This window comes from Haemaphysalis longicornis, unplaced genomic scaffold (genome assembly GCF_048455015.1).
Source record: "Haemaphysalis longicornis isolate Haplotype H1 unplaced genomic scaffold, Haemaphysalis longicornis Haplotype H1 scaffold_1, whole genome shotgun sequence".
NCBI classification, from domain to species: domain Eukaryota; kingdom Metazoa; phylum Arthropoda; class Arachnida; order Ixodida; family Ixodidae; genus Haemaphysalis; species Haemaphysalis longicornis.
In genome coordinates, this window is record NW_027526203.1 from 475,226,432 (window position 1) to 475,244,847 (window position 18,416).

Here is an 18,416-nt window from a genome sequence, read left to right on the forward strand (position 1 = left end):
AAAGCATGCTTTGCAATTCGTCTCCCGAGCTACTTAGCAAGGCAAGGTCATCAGCAAATCTGAGGTTACTGAGGTATTCTCCATTAACCCTTACTCCCACCTGTTCCCAATCCAACGTTCTGAATACTTCTTGTAAACATGCTGTGAATAGCATTGGAGAGATTGTGTCTCCTTGTCTGACGCCCTTCCTTATAGGTATTTTGCTGCTCTCCTTATGGAGGATGATGGTAGCTGTGGACCCATTGTAGATATCCTCTAGTATTCTTACATAATGCTCATCTACGCCCTGGTTCCGTAATGCCTGAATGCATGCTAGGGTTTCGACCGAGTCAAATGCTTTCTCATAATCTATGAAGGCTTTATATAGGGGTTCAGTATACTCAGCGCACTTCTCTATCACCGGATTGATCGTGTGAATATGGTCCACTGTTGAATAACCTTTACGGAACCCTGCTTGTTCTTTAGGTTGACTGAAATCTAAGGTTGCAGAAATTCTGTTAGCGATTACCTTGGTAAGTACCTTGTAGACTACTGACAGTAAGCTGATCGGCCTGTAATTTTTCAAGTCCTTCGTGTCACCTTTCTTATGGATTAGAATGATGTTCGCGTTCTTCAAGATTCTGGTACACTTGCGGTAATTAGGCATTGCGTATACAGGTTTGCCAGTTTTTCAAGTACAATTTCTCCGCCATCCTTCAAGAGATCTGCTGTTATCTGCTCCTCACCAGGTGCTTTGCCCCTTTCATTTCTTTCTAAGCCTTCCTTACTTCTTCGGTTGTTACTGGTGGGATGTCTATCTCCTCTGAACTACTTTCTCGTTCGGCATTATCCTGGATGTCCCGGCTACTGTACAGATCCCTATATAACTCCTCGGACTGTGACTATTTTATCCCTATTTGTGATGGCATTGCCTTGCTTATCTTTAAGTGCATACATCTGATGTTTCCCCACGCCAAGGCGCCTCTTCACTGCTTTCAGGCTACCTCCGTTCTTTACAGCGTATTCGGTCCTCTCCATATTATACTTCCGTACGTCAGCTGTCTTACGCTTATCGATTAACTTCGAAAGCTCCGCTGGTTTTATTCTGTCAGCTGGGGTGGAGATTGTCATGGTTTGCCGTTTCCTAATTAGATATTTCGTCTCCTGTGAACGTTTAGCAGTATCCTGTCTAGTCATCGTGCCCCCGACTTCTACTGCACAATCCGTGATAATGCGTGTAAGGTTGTCGCTGGCTTCCTGTATCGTAAGCTCGGCTTCCTCGGTAAGAGCTGAATGTCGGCTCTGCAGCGCGATCCTGAATTCTTTTACTTCACGTCTTACTGTTTGCTCATTAATGGGCTTCTTTCGTACTAGCTTGTTACGGTCCCTCCTCAAATCTAGGCTATTTCGAGATCTTACCATATGGTGGTCACTACACCTTACCCTCCCGAGCACTTCTACATCCTTCACGACGCCTGGGTTATCGCATAATATGAAGTCTATTTCATTTTTATGCTGCCCATTCGGGCTCCTCCACGTGCACTTCCGGCTCTCCCGTTTACAGAAGGTATATATTATGCGTAGGTTATTCCGTTCTGCAAACTCAACTAGTAGGTCCCCCCTGCTATTTCTACAGCCCAGACCATAGTTCCCAACTGCCTTGTCTCCAGCCTGATTCTTGCCTACTTTAGCATTGAAGTCCCCCATAACTATGGTATACTGGGTATTTACTTTAGCCATTGCCGATTCCTCATCTTTATAGAAGCGCTTCACTACCTGGCCGTGTTCTGGATACACTTTGACTATTCAAGAAACCCTCGCGCCGAGTGATAAATTCCCGCAGAGCAGATGCCACGGCATTCGAATCGTCGCGCTCGCCTTCGCACGTCACTTTGTTGACTGCTGCTTCGCCGCCTGTATTCTGTGTGCTGTTAGGGGCGCACAAGTTCGCTCCAATAAACTTGTTTTCCTTGAAGACAACTGCGTCGTCTTTGGCTTCGTGGTGACAAACGATATATATATATATATATATATATATATATATATATATATTAGTGTGTCGAACCTAAAAAAAAATACCGGTTCGCGAACTGGTTCGATGACTTCAATTATCACTCAAATTAGAAAAAAACATTTAGTAGTTTAAAACAACAGTCAAATCAAAATACAGACAGAAATTTAAATGCTGCTGTTCCGCAAGGGCAGTGGCACAATTGCAAAGCACACTTTGAACGATTACGAGATATTATAAATACGAGATATTGGAAAAACATATGAAGAATCGACGATTTACCACCTAGTTTCTCGCCCAGACTTCATGTTGTCCTAGCGAATATTCATAAAGCCACCGCCAAGAGATATGATGGTGGGATATATTTTCTGTCCTTTCCTTTTTTGTTCAAATCGCAACATCGCTATGGAATCGCCCATCACGCAAACCTTGAAGCCTTAAATTTAGGCCTGCGTACCAGCGCTTAATACCAATGGCGCACATTTTTTTTATATTTGTAACAAAAACAAAAAATCGTACAACAGGCACATAAATACTACCAATGAATTCGATTATTTGGTCACCCTGAATAATTTGTTAGCTGTCACCTTATCGAATGTGGTAGCCACACTTTTGTTAAAAGTAAGCTTTAGTTAACGCTCAATCGCTGCATTATTGCTCTGACCACCACAATTCCTTTTGCGATAGCTATATCGGATGTGTGCATTACAATCAGTATGTCATCGTACCGCCTGACCCCCGGCCATCGTTCCGTGTGCTACATTGCGGAATCTTATAACAGATTATGTTGTTACAAAACCCAGATTATGCTGTTACAAAATGAAAGGGAAATTCGACGCGCGGAGCATGAGATGGGACTTTTTTGGGCAGATGCTCTTTAATTCGTCCACAGCAGTACTCCCTTCCAGAACGAGTAGCAGTAGAAGTAATGTAGCGACTTGGGCAGTCAGCACAAGTGCACCTTCGAAAAAAAAGCAGATCTGAAAGAAACAAAACCGCATCAGCAGCAAACGGCTTTGCCACTGAGCAGCTCCTGCGGTCACACTTATCAAGTATTAACAATTTGCAGGTGTTGGACCTTTTTAAACAAATTACGAAATGCAAAAAATTTGCACACATCGGGTGTGGGCTTTCGCTGTTGCGCAGTGGAGCACTCCTGCAGCCTGATTGCTCCAATAAAGTCGCAACTAGGGAAGTGCGAAGCCGTTTTATGTCCCCTGCAAGCTGCCGAGAATGAGATTCCGTTTGGTTAGCTTGCACTACGCTCGCGCTTCCAGCAGCAACACAACATTGCTACATTGGTGCTCATTCATTTTCCTTGTTAGAGAGAGCGTGATAGTGTTCAATTGTCTGGAGGGGAAAGTGCGCGAGCGGGTACGAAGTTGATGGTACGTAAAAAAAAAGGATTGAATTGCACTGACTGTGCAATATCAACAACGTAGGATCGAACCGTTTCGGCATTAACCGGTAGCCGTTATGGTTCGGTTCGGCACCCTGATATATATATATATATATATATATATATATATATATATATATATATATATATATATATATATATATATATATATATATATATACCGTACTTACCCGATTCTAACGCGCACCCGATTTTCGAGGCAAAAAAACCGAAAAACCTTGCACCTCCGATGGTAACGCGCACGGAACTTTGTGAGCAAGAAAAACGAATGCGAGAGAAACGGGCGATCTATTTCCAGAAGTAATCTCACTCCTCGTCGCTCTCCGAGAGCTCCTTGTCGCCTTCCGGTGACCACGACATCTCGTCCTCGGTACCATAGAGCACGTTCGCTATGCGACACTTCTGAACGAACGTTCAACCATGGTCGATGGGATCGTGGCCCGCACCTCGCAGGCCCATCCCGCGAGCTTCTCCAGAGGTGCACGCTTCAGCGAACCACTCGTTGTGAACGCGTGGGAGCCGCTCGTAAGCAGTGGAAGCGGCGCACCTTCGTTTCCGCTGCTCCCATCGCTGTTATCAAGCGCGCAAGTTGAATAATTTGACAATTTGTGTGAACGCCGATAGAAGTCTAGACGCCTAGATCCGAAAAATTGCTGCTAAAAGCTTTGGCGCCATCTTGAGATGGCGATAGCGATGGGTAGGGCGAAATTTCAGCTGTTTAGGCAGTTTCGGTTTCGTATCCGATTCTACCGCGCATCCGATTTTTCGGCCTGTTTTTCCGGAAAAAAAGTGCGCGTTAGAATCGGGTAATTACGGTAGTCTGAAAAGATAAAAACTCACACAGAGCGCGAAAAAAATAAGGTTAGTAGAGACAAAGACAAACGAGAAAGACGTAGAAAATAGAAATAAGTTTACTGACGTTTCAGGGAGAGGCCTCCCTTTCTATATAAATAAATAAATAAATAAATAAATAAATAAATAAATAAATAAATAAATAAATAATAATAATAATAATAAATAAATAAATAAATAAGGTTTGGCAGTCAAGAAAACCTCAGAAAGCAAAGGGGGGAATGCGTTAGGTCATAGAAAGATACGAAGAATTTTTTGAGTCAGAAAGAAAGTGGTGAAAAAATGCCCGCCGTGAGGGATCCGAACCCACGACCTCCAGAATACCGGTCTGGTGCGATAACCACTACGCTACCGGCGGGGCTGTTTCCCTACCACCTTCTCGGGTATTTATGTTAAGGTATTTTTTGTTTCCTGTACTTGGGGGTGGTAGCCAGCGCCACTCGGACTACTCGGGGTGAAGGGGACCTTCTTTTTAACCCCCGGGCCGTGACTCGAGTGTCTACGACATGTCGAGAGTGGTCGACCAGCGTTGAACCCTCTTCAGCTACCTTAAGCGCGAATTTTGAATGTCCCGTCATCAGGCCATAGCTCAGTATTATGACTGGCCAATACCGCCTTCGTGTTTCGTCGTCGTCGCTGCATTTTGTGCGTCCATCATGATCTCATCGCTCGTCGTCTTTCTGGGACGCGCCATCACCGCCATCGTGATTGATCCTGTTCTGGCCAGGGTACCGCTCGCCGAATAAACGTCGGCCGCCAAGTCTCCTGGCATTGCCTCTCAAGTGGTGGAGCGTGCTGTTTGATCCCTTGCCCTCCATCTCTGAGTGCACCCCTGGAGCTTTGTTCGGGTCGTCGCTTACCGCGAGACACCATGCCTATGACAGCGGAACCTGCCAGCGGAACCGGCAGCCGAACCGGCGGTTCGGGATCAGCCGCCTTCCCACCTTACTTCGTAACCAGCCACCAGAGGGATCCGCCGATGTTCACTGACCTTCCGGGTGAGGACGTCGAAAAGTGGCTTGGTACCTTCGCACGCGTCAGTGCTTTTAACAGGTGGGACGACCACGCGAAGCTTCAAAACGTCTCTTGGTTTCTGGACAAAGCAGTCAAGACGTGGTTTTTGAACAATGAGCGCCGTATCAGTGACTGGTCCGACTTCACCACGCAACTGTCGGCTCTTCCGCTGCTCGCTCCGAAGCCGCAAAGCAGCTGGAAAGCCGTGTCCAGCAGGCTCACGAGACTTACACCTCGTACATTCAGGATGTTCTTGCGTTGTGCCGCCGCGTTAACATAAAGCTAAAGGGCTATAATATAAAATAAAAGCCCAACCCGTACCACATACGTATCACGGGTGACGCCAATTAAAAATAAACAAACTGGACCGAGGTCAACCAGAGTTTTGAAGAGAAGGAAATACCCACCGAAGTGGAAAATAAAAGGGAAAAATGCTACACAGCGACATTACAGCCAGGAGAGCGGGCCCGGGGAGACTCCCCTGATCTCCCCTGGGACGGTAGCAGGAAAGGTTGGGATGAGGGATGCGGATGGTGGTCATAAGGATTGGGTTATGGGAAAGTGGGTGGGACTGGGGACAGCGAGGTTTTTGTTCTAATCCTTAGATGTCTGACTCCTAAAATAGTCCTGAAAACTCAGGATGGGCGTCAGACGGTTCCAATTGGAATTCAGCGGACCCCACTATAGGTTCCAACCATCTGAGCTCCGTCATCGAAGAACAGGGAGAACCTGCGACGGAGTGACGACACCTAGTCTCCGGACCCCTTTCACAACCAGCCCCCCGGCTAACACCCACCAGGTCCCCCGAGTACTCAAGAGACCCTGCCCAGCCTACATAGGTACTAATCCCCCTCGTCTCAACGGTTTCGGATACAGCAGCGAACTGTCGGAGGGAGACCGCGTTCGTCACATCATGAAGGGCATCAATCCATTTGCATTCACGGCTCTCGCTCTTGAAAACCCGCCGACCGTCGCTGATGTAACCACGACCTGCCAAAGGCTCGACGAACTGCAGTCTATCCGTCGGCGGCAGGAGATCATCACGCCGCAGTACCCCAGAGATGACAACCTGCGGGCGCTGATACGGACTATCATCCGTCAAGAGCTCCGTGATTGCCGTTCTCATTGTGCTCCTGGTGCCTATGTTCAGCCTTCTGCAACTGGCCTGGGGAAATCATTAAAGAGGAGCTTGCCGCTATGCCAGGCCTCACTCCTCCCGACCCTCCGACTTCTCTGGAGGTTCCATCCTACTCAGGTTGCTCGGCGACCACCTATGCCGCTGACGCCGATCCTGGCTAAACCTGCGACCAACTATGTGGCAGCCATTCCTACGGCTCTGGGTCCCCGTTCTCCCTATCAGGCATGGCGACCACCCCGACAAGACATAGCTGTGGGCTGACTGGTTTGTTATTACTGTGGTATACGTGGCCACATCTCCCGGTTTTGCCGCCGGCGTCAACAGGACGAGCGACGTGGCTACGACACCTACGAGCGCGACAACATGCGTTTTAGCTACGGCTTCCGCGAACAGCGTTATACGTCGCCGCCACGTCGTTCTCCGTCTCCACCTGGCCCCGCTTACTTTCCTCACAACTCCCGAAATGAACGACGCGTTCACCATCACCACACCGTCGGGCTGTGTCGCCTCTGCGACCAGTCTTGATACAGCCACGCTCCGGAAAACTAGGTCTTGCAGTTTTGGGGGGCGAAACTGCAGCACAAAGGGAAAATGTAAGACCCCCGGACCGGCCATGGCACACTTTGACTGTTATCGTTGAAGGAATTCCTGTTGACGCATTGGTAGACACGGGTGCCACCATATCTATCATTCATGAACGTTTGTGCTCTCGGTTAAGAAAGGTGAGGACTTCTTACTCGGGCCCAGCTATGCGTAGTGCGAACGGGGATATGATTCGGCCTTCAGGATATTGTACTGCGCGCATACTCATCAATGACAGTCGCCATCACGTTCAGTTTGCAGTACTCTCTTCGTGCGTCTATCAAGTAATTATGGGTTGGTACGTTTTACGTTCGGCATCTGCTATCATCTCCTGTGGTCAACCAATGATTGATATCGCAAGAACAGAGCTTGCAAGTGTCGATAGCTCGTCAGATCTACGTTTGGTGACGACCTCCGACTGTACACCCTTCCCTGGCCAAGAAACTGTTCTTTCAGTGTAATCAGACCAAATTGTTGACGGCGACGTGTTGATTGCACCAAACGGAAAATTCTTTGTTAAAGGACTGTTAATACCGTCGTGCCTTGTCCGTTTTTCTCGTGGATGTGCCTATCTCGCCGCTATAAATTCGACGTCGGAGACCCTCTTGGTACCCAAGCACGCCGCTATTGCTTCTTTGCCCCACGATGATACAGTTGACATTCTTGCTCTTGACTCTTTTGCAACAGTGGATAATTCTGCTGATCTTAAACCTCCGGCTGTCCCTATTGGTGCGAATATCGATCCCGAGCTTTCCACGAAGCAAACGAACACCCTATTGACCTTACTGGAAAAGCACAAAGCTTTATTTGACACTAACTCTTCTCTTCTGGGGCAGACTTCTGTGGCCACCCATCGTATCGAAACGGATGGTTCCTGTGTCGTCCGTCGGCGCCCGTACCGCGGTTCACCTAAAGAACGTAAAATTATTCAAGGAAACGTGGACGACATGTTGAAGCGAAATATTATTCGTCCTTCGCCTAGCTCCTGGTCATCACCTGTGGTGCTAGTTCAGAAGAAAGACGGTTCAGTGAGGTTTTGTGTGGATTACAGGGCCCTCAACATGATCACTCGCAAGGATGTTTATCCGATGCCGCGCATCGACGACGCGCTCAACACCTTGCAAGGGGCAGAATTCTTTTCTAGTCTCGATCTTCGATCGGGATGCTGGCAGATCCCCATGCACGAAGCCGACAAAGAGAAGACAGCTTTCGCAACACCCGATGGCCTCTAAGAATTTAATGTAACGTCATTCGGGCTTTGCAATGCTCCCGCTACATTTGAAAGAATGATAGACATTGTCCTTCGTGGCTTTCAATGGCAAACGTGTCTCTGTTACCTGGACGACATTTTTATCTTTTCCTCCTCATTTGTCGAGCACTTTCAACGCCTGGACCAAGTATTAACTTGCTTTAGCGAGGCCGGTCTCCAACTCAATGCAAAAAATGCCACTTTGCAACCACATCCATCAAAGTATTGGGGCACGTTGTGAGCAAGGATGGCATTCGCCCCGATCCGGATAAAACGAGAGCCGTAATAAATTTTCCCCGACCTCTTCGTCAGAAAGAACTTCGCAGTTTTCTTGGATTGGCTTCATACTTCGGTCGATTCATTCGGAACTTTTCGGCAATAGCTTCACCCTTAAACAAGCTCTTAGCTTCTGGCACACCGTTTACCTGGTCTAAAGAATGCGAAACAGCGTTCCTGGAGCTCAAACGGGCTCTTACTTCTGCACCTGTACTGAGCCATTTTAATGACAACGCTCCAACAATACTCCACACCGACGCCAGTGGACATGGTATTGGTGCTGTGCTCCTACAACGCAATGTATCATCTTTTGAGCACGTGGTTGCCTACGCCAGCCGGCTGTCCTCGCCAGCTGAGCGGAACTACGCAATAACCGAGCAGGAGTGCCTGGCTGTAGTTTGGTCCGTTCAAAAGTTTCGACCATACTTGTATAGTGGTCACTTCACCGTTGTAACGAATCACCATGCACTCTGCTGGCTATCCTCCCTCAAATATGTAACCGGACGCTTTGGCCGCTGGATACTTAAGCTGCAAGAGTACGATTTTGACGTGGTGTACAAATCCGGCAAAAAGCACTCGGATGCCGATGCACTTTCGCGCTGTCCGCTGTTGTCAACAGAGGAAAGTTGTCAAGCGCCACCTCCGACAGCGCCAGCTATTACTATTGCCTCCACCGAGCCGTCAGCCCGGCGTTACCTTCTAATCTACTCTCCTTACAACGAGCTGACACGTACTGCCGCAAATTTATCGACCTTCTAGATGGTTCAACCCAACCTCTCAACAGCCGTTCGCGTCGACAACTCATGAATGGCGGCTGCCTTTACCACGTCAACTATCATCCTACTGGCGACAAATGGGTCCCTGTGGTTCCGCGTTCCCTTCCGCAAGAGATATTACGAACTTTTCACGACGATGCTACCGCTGGCCATCTTGCCTACATTAAGACATACGATCGCATAAAAAGCCGCTTCTTTTGGCCCGAACTTTCAACAAGTTTCGCCAAATACGTTTCATCCTGTGATACCGTGTCGACGCCGTAAACAACCGACCTCGAGTCCAGCTGGGACGCTACAACCCCTTCCATGTCCCTCAACTCCATTCGAAGTTGTAGTGATCGATCTGTACGGATCCCTTCCAGCCACTCCAGCCGGGAATCGGTGGGTTGTCACCGCGGTTGACCACCTGACCCGCTATGCTGAAACAGCGGCTATTCGCACGGGTTGCGCCTCGGAGGTTGCGGAATTCTTGCAAGCAGTCTTCCTGAGCCATGGTCCGCCTCGCGTTCTGCTCAGTGGCCGCGGAAGAACGTTCCTTTGATACTCTCCTTTCCGAAGTTCTTCGTGCCGCTGAAACCGTTCACAAGACTACGTCCATTACCACCCGCAAACAAACGGCATCACTGAGCGCTTCCACCGTACTCTTTCCGACATGATTTCCTTTTACATTCGACCGGACCACACCAACTGGGACACCATTTTACCTTTTGTCACCTACGCCTACAACACCGCTGTACAACAAACCACAGGATTCTCTCCTTTCTTCCTTGTCTACGGTCGTTCCCCTTCTTCGATACTTGACACATCTTTCCTTTCTGCACCCGGATCTTCTACTACAAGCCTGCCCGACCAGTTTGTTTCCCGACTTGCGCACTGCCGTAGTCTTGCCCGTATGAACACGGCAGCCTGCCAAAACTGCCGCAAGTCCCGCTACGATGAGAGGCATCGTTCTGTATCCTACCAACCTGGGGAAGAAGTCCTACTGTGCACCCCTCTCCACGCCCCTGGATTATGCGAGAAGTTCCTTCCCCGCTTCATTGGCCTCTACACAATCATTGCGCAGACCTCACCACTTAACTACCGCGTAACCCCTACTTCCGGTGTCAGTGACCGCCGGTGCTGTGGAACTGAGATCGTTCATGTTTCTCGAAGTAAGCCTTTCATTCGACGGGCTTCCTCTACCTGACTGTGACGGCCAGGATGGCCGCTTCCGCCGAGGGGGGATAATATTGTAAGCGCGAATTTTAAATGTCCCGTCATCAGGCCATAGCTCAGTATTATGACTGGCCAATACCGCCTTCGTGTTTCGTCGTCGTCGCTGCATTGTGTGCGTCTATCATCATCTCATCGCTCGTCGTCTTTCTGGGACGCGCCATCACCGCCATCGTGATTGATCCTGTTCTGGCCAGGGTACCACTCGCGGAATAAGCGGAATAAACGTCGTCCGCCAAGTCACCTGGCATCGCCTCTCAATATATATATATATATATATATATATATATATATATATATATATATATATATATATATATATATATGTAGCGAATCAGAATAGGAAATGAAGGGCTCGTTGAACGTAAGACAGAAATAAGGGTCGGCAGTCAAGAAAACCTCGAAAAGCAAAGGGGAGGATATGGTAGGTCATTGAAACAGATAAAGAATTTGGAAAGAAAGAAATAAAGTGGAGAAAAAATGCCCGCCAGGTGGGATCCGAACCCACGACCTCCAGAATACCGGTCTGGTGCGATAACCACTACGCTACCGGCGGGGTTATTTTTCCCTTCCACTTTCTCGGGTATTTATGTCAATGTAATGTTTTCCTGTGCTTGGGGGTGGTAGCCAGCGCCACTCCGACTTCTCGGGGTGAAGGGGACCTTCTTTTTAACCCCCGGGCCGTGACTCAAGTGTCTACGACATGTCGAGAGTGGTCGACCAGCTTTGAACCCTATTACGCTCCCTATGGCACCAAGACTGCCAGAACAGAGGCCCTCACTATGTATGTAGCGAATCAGAATAGGAAATGAGGGGCTCGTTGAAAATAAGACAGAAATAAGGGTTGGCAGTCAAGAAAACCTCGGAAAGCAAAGGGGAGGATATGGTAGGTCATTGAAACAGATAAAGAATTTTCCACTTTCTTTCTTTCCAAATTCTTTATCTGTCTCTTAAACCAGACCGACTTACTTGGCCTTGAAATAGCTGTAACGCCACACCGGAGCCTTCACAGCTCGCAGGGCGTCATTTCCGAGATGGACCTGGTCAATGAAAGTGAGTCTGACCTCCTCGAGGGCATGCGTGACCAGGGCGTTACTGCGGCAAGAAGAATAATGATCAGACGCGATGGCAAAGAAGTAAAAACGAAACATGTGATCCTAACTTTTGACCGAAGTGTCCTTGCGGAGTCTGTCACTGCAGGCTTCCTTCATGGCAACGTACGACCTTACATACCCAACCCACGCCGCTGCTTGAAGTGCCAGCGGTATGGGCACAGTACTACCACCTGCCGCGGAAAACTGACATGCGCCAAGTGCGCAGGACATCATGCGCCTTCAGAGAACTGTGCTTCTAACGTATTGAAATGTGCCAACTGTGAACAACCCCACGCTGCATACTCCCGGTCATGTGCTAAATTCTAAGCCGAGAAAGAAATCATAAACATGAAGGTCACCCAGAACATCACCTATCAAGAAGCACGACAGAAACACTTAATGTTCTCGCAAAGGTATGCCGATGCAGCTCAGCGGGGGGCGGAGCGGCGTCTTGTCACGGCGGCCACCCAGTACTGCGAAGCAGACTTGGTGCCGCCCCAGCCCCCCCAGGTGCTGCCCAAGGCAGCCCAACCATCCGACACGACACCTGTGGCGCCCGCAAGTGTTGTGTTAGCTGCGAGTGTGAGGAGTGACGGTTCTGCCGTCAGTCCTCCTCTTCCGGCTGCCAGACTGCAGGCGGCCATGGACGTAGATGTGGTCGGTCCCACGACCACTTCTATGTCCAACAAACAGTCGGGGACGGCAGGGGCTCCTGCCTCCACTTCGAACATATCCCGAGGTGGAACCCGCAAGGACTCCATCTCGTCACTGTCACACCACTCAGATGATGACATGGAGGTAACACCGTCTCGGCCAGTGCCAAAGGCGGAGAGAGAACAGCGCACCATGGCGGGGCGAGGCAAAAATCCACCAGCCACCCGGGTCACAGGCCGAAGTCAGAACTGAGAGATAGTATACATCCAGCCCTAGTCCTCATCTACACCATGTAAAATCTCCTCCCTAAACATTTATGGTAGCACAAATAATTACACAGTGGAACTGCCGGGGCCTTATTAAAAACCTAGATGATATATATGAAATCCTGCACAAAACGCAATCAGCCATCCTATGTTTACAGGAGACACACTTGAAACCTAAGCACACCAATTTCCTCAACAAATACTCAGTATTTAGGAGAGACAGAGATAGCTGCACACACTGCTCTGGTGGCGTAGCTATAGTTACGCAAAAATCTACCCCTTGCCAATCTCTTCAATTGCGTACCGCCCTAGAAGCGATTGCAGTCCGGGCAATTATTTTCAACAGATTAACAACAATTTGCTCACTATACATTCCCCCTGAATATTGTTTATCTAGCTCTGAATTTGAGTCTCTCATGATGAGCTGCCGGAACCGTTTCTACTCGTAGGTGACCTGAATGCACACAGCCCACTATGGGGATCTGAACGCACAGATTCCCGGGGCCGCTTGGTAGAAAAATTCCTCTTCTCATCCGGAGCTTGCCTCTTTAACAAAAAAGAGCCGACATACTACAACACTACACACAATACATACTCACACATATATTTGGCGATCGGCTCTTCTGTCCTCTTTCCGGCTGTTGAATGGGAAGTGGACGACAACCCCTATGGGAGCGACCACTTCCCTGTCATCTTGAAAGGCATTGATAAGGCTCGTAACAGTTCCATCTGCCATAAAACGTTTAAGGGATCTGGTGCTGATTGGTTAAAATTTAAACAATTATCTCAGCTTTCATACACGCCTTTAAGCTATTTGGGCATTGACGAAGCCTGTGAAATGGTGACTGCACACATTCTTCATGCTGCCGAGGGCTCAATTCCGCAAACATCTGGTGCCACACCTAACACTAGGAGGCCGTGGTGGAATGAAGAGTGTAGGCTTGCACGGCAGGCTCAAAACAAGGCGTGGAGTGTCCTTCGCAGGTACCCCACTACGCAAAACTTGATTTCCTTCAAACGTGCAAAAGCACAAGGAAGACGCATTCGCCAGCAAGCAAAAAGGGATAGCTGGCGCTCTTTCGTAACTTCTATCAATTCATACACAGATGCAGGCAAAGTATGGAACAGAATTAAAAAGTTTAATGGACAGAAAACACACACCCTACCTTTGGTCAACAGTACAGGCGATACCCTGGAGGACCAGGCAAACACACTAGAGAAATACTTTTCATATGTATCGAGTTCTGCTCATTACACGAATGCTTTCTTACGACACAAAACATCTATGGAGAAGAAACCGATTCGTGATAACAAAAGATCTGACGAACCATACAACACCGAATTTTCCATAACAGAGCTTTTGGTCGCCTTGGGAACATGTAAGGCTTCAGCGCCTGGGGCAGATAGCATATCATACACAATGATACAACACCTGCACCCAGAAACTCTCCGAACACTCTTGCACTTGTTTTCAACAAAATATGGGCGGCGGGATACTTTCCGAGAGCTTGGAGAGAAGCAGTTGTAGTTGCCGTATTAAAACAGGGGAAAGATGCCTCACTACCTGCCAGTTACCGACCAATAGCTCTGACAAGTTGCCTAGGAAAGGTTTTTGAAAAAATGGTAAATAAGAGGCTAATGCATTTTCTTGTATATAATGGCATCCTGGCTGGTTTCCGATCAGGTCGAAGCACAACTGACCAGCTAGTTGCCTTTGAGTCGTATGTCAAAGATGCTTTTATCCACAAACAGCACTGTCTTTCTGTTTTCTTTGACTTAGAAAAAGCATACGACACAACTTAGCGTTACGGCATACTGCTTGATCTCGAGGCATTCAGTGTGTCTGGACATATGCTAAACACTATTGAAAGTTATTTGTCGGAGTGGACATTTAGGGTAAGAGTAGGGACAGTGGTATCAAGAACATACATACAGGAAAATGGGGTTCCCCAGGGTGGAGTATTAAGTTGTACTCTGTTTATAATTAAAATGAATTCACTTGGTAAATCGTTGCCACCCTCAATCTCCTACTCAATGTATGTCGACGACGTCCAAATAAGCTTTAGGTCATGCAATCAGTCCATATGTGAAAGGCAGATACAGTTAGGTTTGAACAGGCTTGCAAAATGGACGGACGAAAATGGTTTTAAATTGAATCCTCACAAAGTACATGTGTTCTATTCACAATACAGCGTGGAATTCGTCCAGAACCCGATGTCACACTGAACAGAGAACGGATTGCTGTCAAGAAAGAACATAAGTTTTTAGGTGTTGTACTTGACGGAAAACTAACGTTCGTACAGCCCTTAAAGAAACTCAAACAAAAATGCCTAAACACTATTAACATTTTAAAAGTGTTGTCACATCAGTCTTATGGTGCTGATAAAGACTGCCTTCTACGTCTCTTTGTGAGTTTAGTTAGGTCACGCATAGACTATGGAAGCGTAACATACGGGTCCGCGTCTAAAACTGCCTTAAAAATGTTATACCCAGTACTACATTTGGGCCTTCGCCTTGCCCCTGGAGCCTTCAGGACAAGTCCAATCCAGAGTCTTTATGTAAAGTGCGACCACTGGTGCCTAGAGCACCAGCGTGCTTATACAGCACTCCTCTATGCTATTAGGACAATGTCTATGACGAATCACCCATGCAATTCTATTGTCAATGACATCTCATCCGCCCATTTCTATTTAGCGCGCCCGTCGATCCCTGCCCCTGTAGCCTTGCGTGTCAAAGGCCTTGCAGAGGAGATAGGGGTGTCTTTAGATGATGGCATAAAAACCTGTATCGCCGATATAGTCCCACCTTGGGACATGTCAACTATTCATTGTGACACATCCTTTAAACAAATTGACAAGCGTCGTGCACCCGCGAATTGATTTTACAGCATTTCTTAAGTTTACAACACAGATATCCATGCGCCTCTTTTTACACAGATGCTTCCAAGTCTTCTTTTTCTTCTGTGTCCTGTGCTGCACATGGCCCGGACTTTGCCAGCACAAGGACATTGAACAGAAATTGTAGCATCTTTACAGCATAAGCCTATGGTATTCTAATCACAGTGGAACACATTACACGAAACAAAATACAAAAATCAGTCATCTACACAGACTCCCTAAGCGTAGTAACTGCATTGGATTCCTTTAAACCCACAAAAAACGTTATTCCAAACCGCCTTTTTAAAGCTCGTATAACTGCCTATAAGTCAAAGCTAAAAATACTTGTTTGCTGGACCCCTGGACACAGTGGCATTCTGGGCAATGAAATTGCTGACCAGAACGCCACTTTGGCGGCCCTCCGTAGTGGTGTTGATGTAGCGCAGGTCCCTCACCTCGATCTGAAACCAGTAATCCGGAGGGGAATCCGTAAATGCTGGCAGCACATGTGGGACACACACACAGACAACAAGCTCCACTCAGTAAAACCAAACCTAGGAAGATACACAACAGAAAAACAAAACAGATTCATTGAAGTATCCATTTGCAGACTGCGAATAGGCCACACTTATGCTACACATGCATATCTTTTGAATGGCACACTCGCACCTGTTTGTAACAAGTGTGGGGAACGGCTCACCGTCCTCCATGTGTTAATTGAGTGCCCATTCTGCAATGAAGCCAGAAAACGGCATTTCCCTAAAATATATACCTACAACATTCCACTACATCCTTCACTGTTTTTAGGAGATGAACCTATGTTTACAAACAAAAGTCTTTTAAGTTATCTTGCAGACATCAAGTTTTTAAAACTCATCTCGTACAGTGCGTGACCTCAGAGCCTACGTGCAGTGAGTGAGGCCCTCATGCTTCCTTTGTCGGCACGGGAGGCCCACTCTCGTCGCATGCTCTTTGGCTCGAGGTGCATCACGTCCCACCCATAATCATTTCAGCCACCATTATGAACATCTTCATGCTTTAGCGGACGGGCCCTCTACACCCATATATACAGTATTTTAGGATATATCATACTCATTTCATACATCTTTTAAGCCCAAACATCACTATTGAAAGACCACGTAGCATAGTTCTGGCGCTCTTTGGTCTTAGAAACCCTTGCGCCAATAAACCACAAACATACATACATACATCCTCTCCGATAGCGAACACTCTCTCGCGAGGGGCATTGGATTGGATTCGAATGGATTGGCTTGGATTGGCTTGGCTTGTCTTGGATTAGATTGGATTTGGATTGGATTGGATTAAAGTGGATTGTGTTGGATTGGGTTGCGTCATAGCCGCAGCAGACGCACTGGCGCCGGCGAGTCCCCTCACCGTTATGCGCGCTATAAAACGCGGTGCCTGCGCCGCTCCGCTCCATCGTTCCAGCGCCGTTCCTCCGCTGTCCAACGCTGCAACGTGAACCCCCTATGCGTCGCATTTACACAGGGGTTACCGCGAGGGGAGGTGGGAGATTTTTTTGGAAGGAAAGAACGTTTATACGGGTACAAAAATTAGCATGGTTATCAGAGAGCGGATTAAGGCATGGCAAACAGGCAGGGAAGCTCTTAACCGGCATACGCGCGAAGATATAGACGAAACGTGGGCTCCTCTTATCCGGCCAGATATGCGAGTTCCTTATCCAGCAAAGCCACCGACTGTGTGCTGACGCATGACGATCCTCTGCTGTGAATGAGGAATGGCTCTCATATTTCACGTGTGCGCTGGCCTCTATACCTTTTCAGGACACGGCAGGCTTCAAAATCAGGCACGCACGAATTACAAGTTGTCACATCCTGGACAAGCATGCTGCCTGTCTCGGTTTTCAGCGAGTTGGCATGTTCGCGCAGCCTGTCATTGAGACATCGTCCCGTCTGGCCGATGTAAGACTTTTTTCAAGACTACGGTATTTCGTAGACGACCCCCTTCGCATTGGACGAAGGGCGTGGCGTGACTCTTAGTGCAGTGCTGGCGCGCTTCCTCCTGGTTGACTCCCTTGCAAAGCCCGCCCAGCTTGTTGGGCGCTGAAAAAAGGAGATTCACACCAGAGCGGCCGACGATTTTCTTCAGGTTATGACTTACGCGGTGCACGTAGGGAATGACCACTCTCTTCTTATACTCGTCTTGCGGGACCTTCTTTGTGGCCGTGTTGCGCAGATCACCCATGATTCTGTTCGGTACACTGTGTAGGAGCGGTTCGGATACCCGGCGGAGCGCAGCCGCTGGACTTGAGTGTTAAAACTCTGTACATACTGTACATCTTCTGTGTACCGTACATCTTCTCAGTACATAGACGAACTCTGTACATCTTCTGTACATAGCCATTTATTCGTTTCTCTGACATCTTCATCTCTCTCGTCCTCTATCCACGCTCTTTCCTCCCCTGTCCCTTCCCACACATAGAATAGCTGGCCCGATATACCACCATCAGGCCAACCTTTCTGTGTTTTTTAATTTGAATAAAATCTCTCTCTCTCTCTCTCTCTCTCTCTCTCTCTCTCTCTCTCTCTCTCTCTCTCTCTCTCTCTCTCTATCTATCTCTCTCTCGTTGGAACATAAGGCAAACCGTAGCTATCAAAAAGGTAGGGAATTTCTTACTTTGTAGAGATATTATTGCAAAGGATTTCGTTGCTGGGGGGTTACCGAATAACCCTTCTAGGTTTTCTACGCAATTATACCCACTCATTCGAAGTATACTCGTGTTTTGAACATGCATATTATGCACAGAACAGCACATTGGGCAAGCCATTGAGCTTCTGTTGAACATGGCGCTTCACACTCATTAAGGGATAGAAGCAGTCAGCACAGCATACCGGTTCTTCCTGCCCCGCTGAGACCAAGGGAAGCTGTGAAACAGGTTTAACTAGAAGCTAGTAACCAACAAGACATGACACTGTGAGCTATAAAAGATCGGCATATGTGTAGTTTTTTTTTAATTCAGTACATTTTATTGTTAC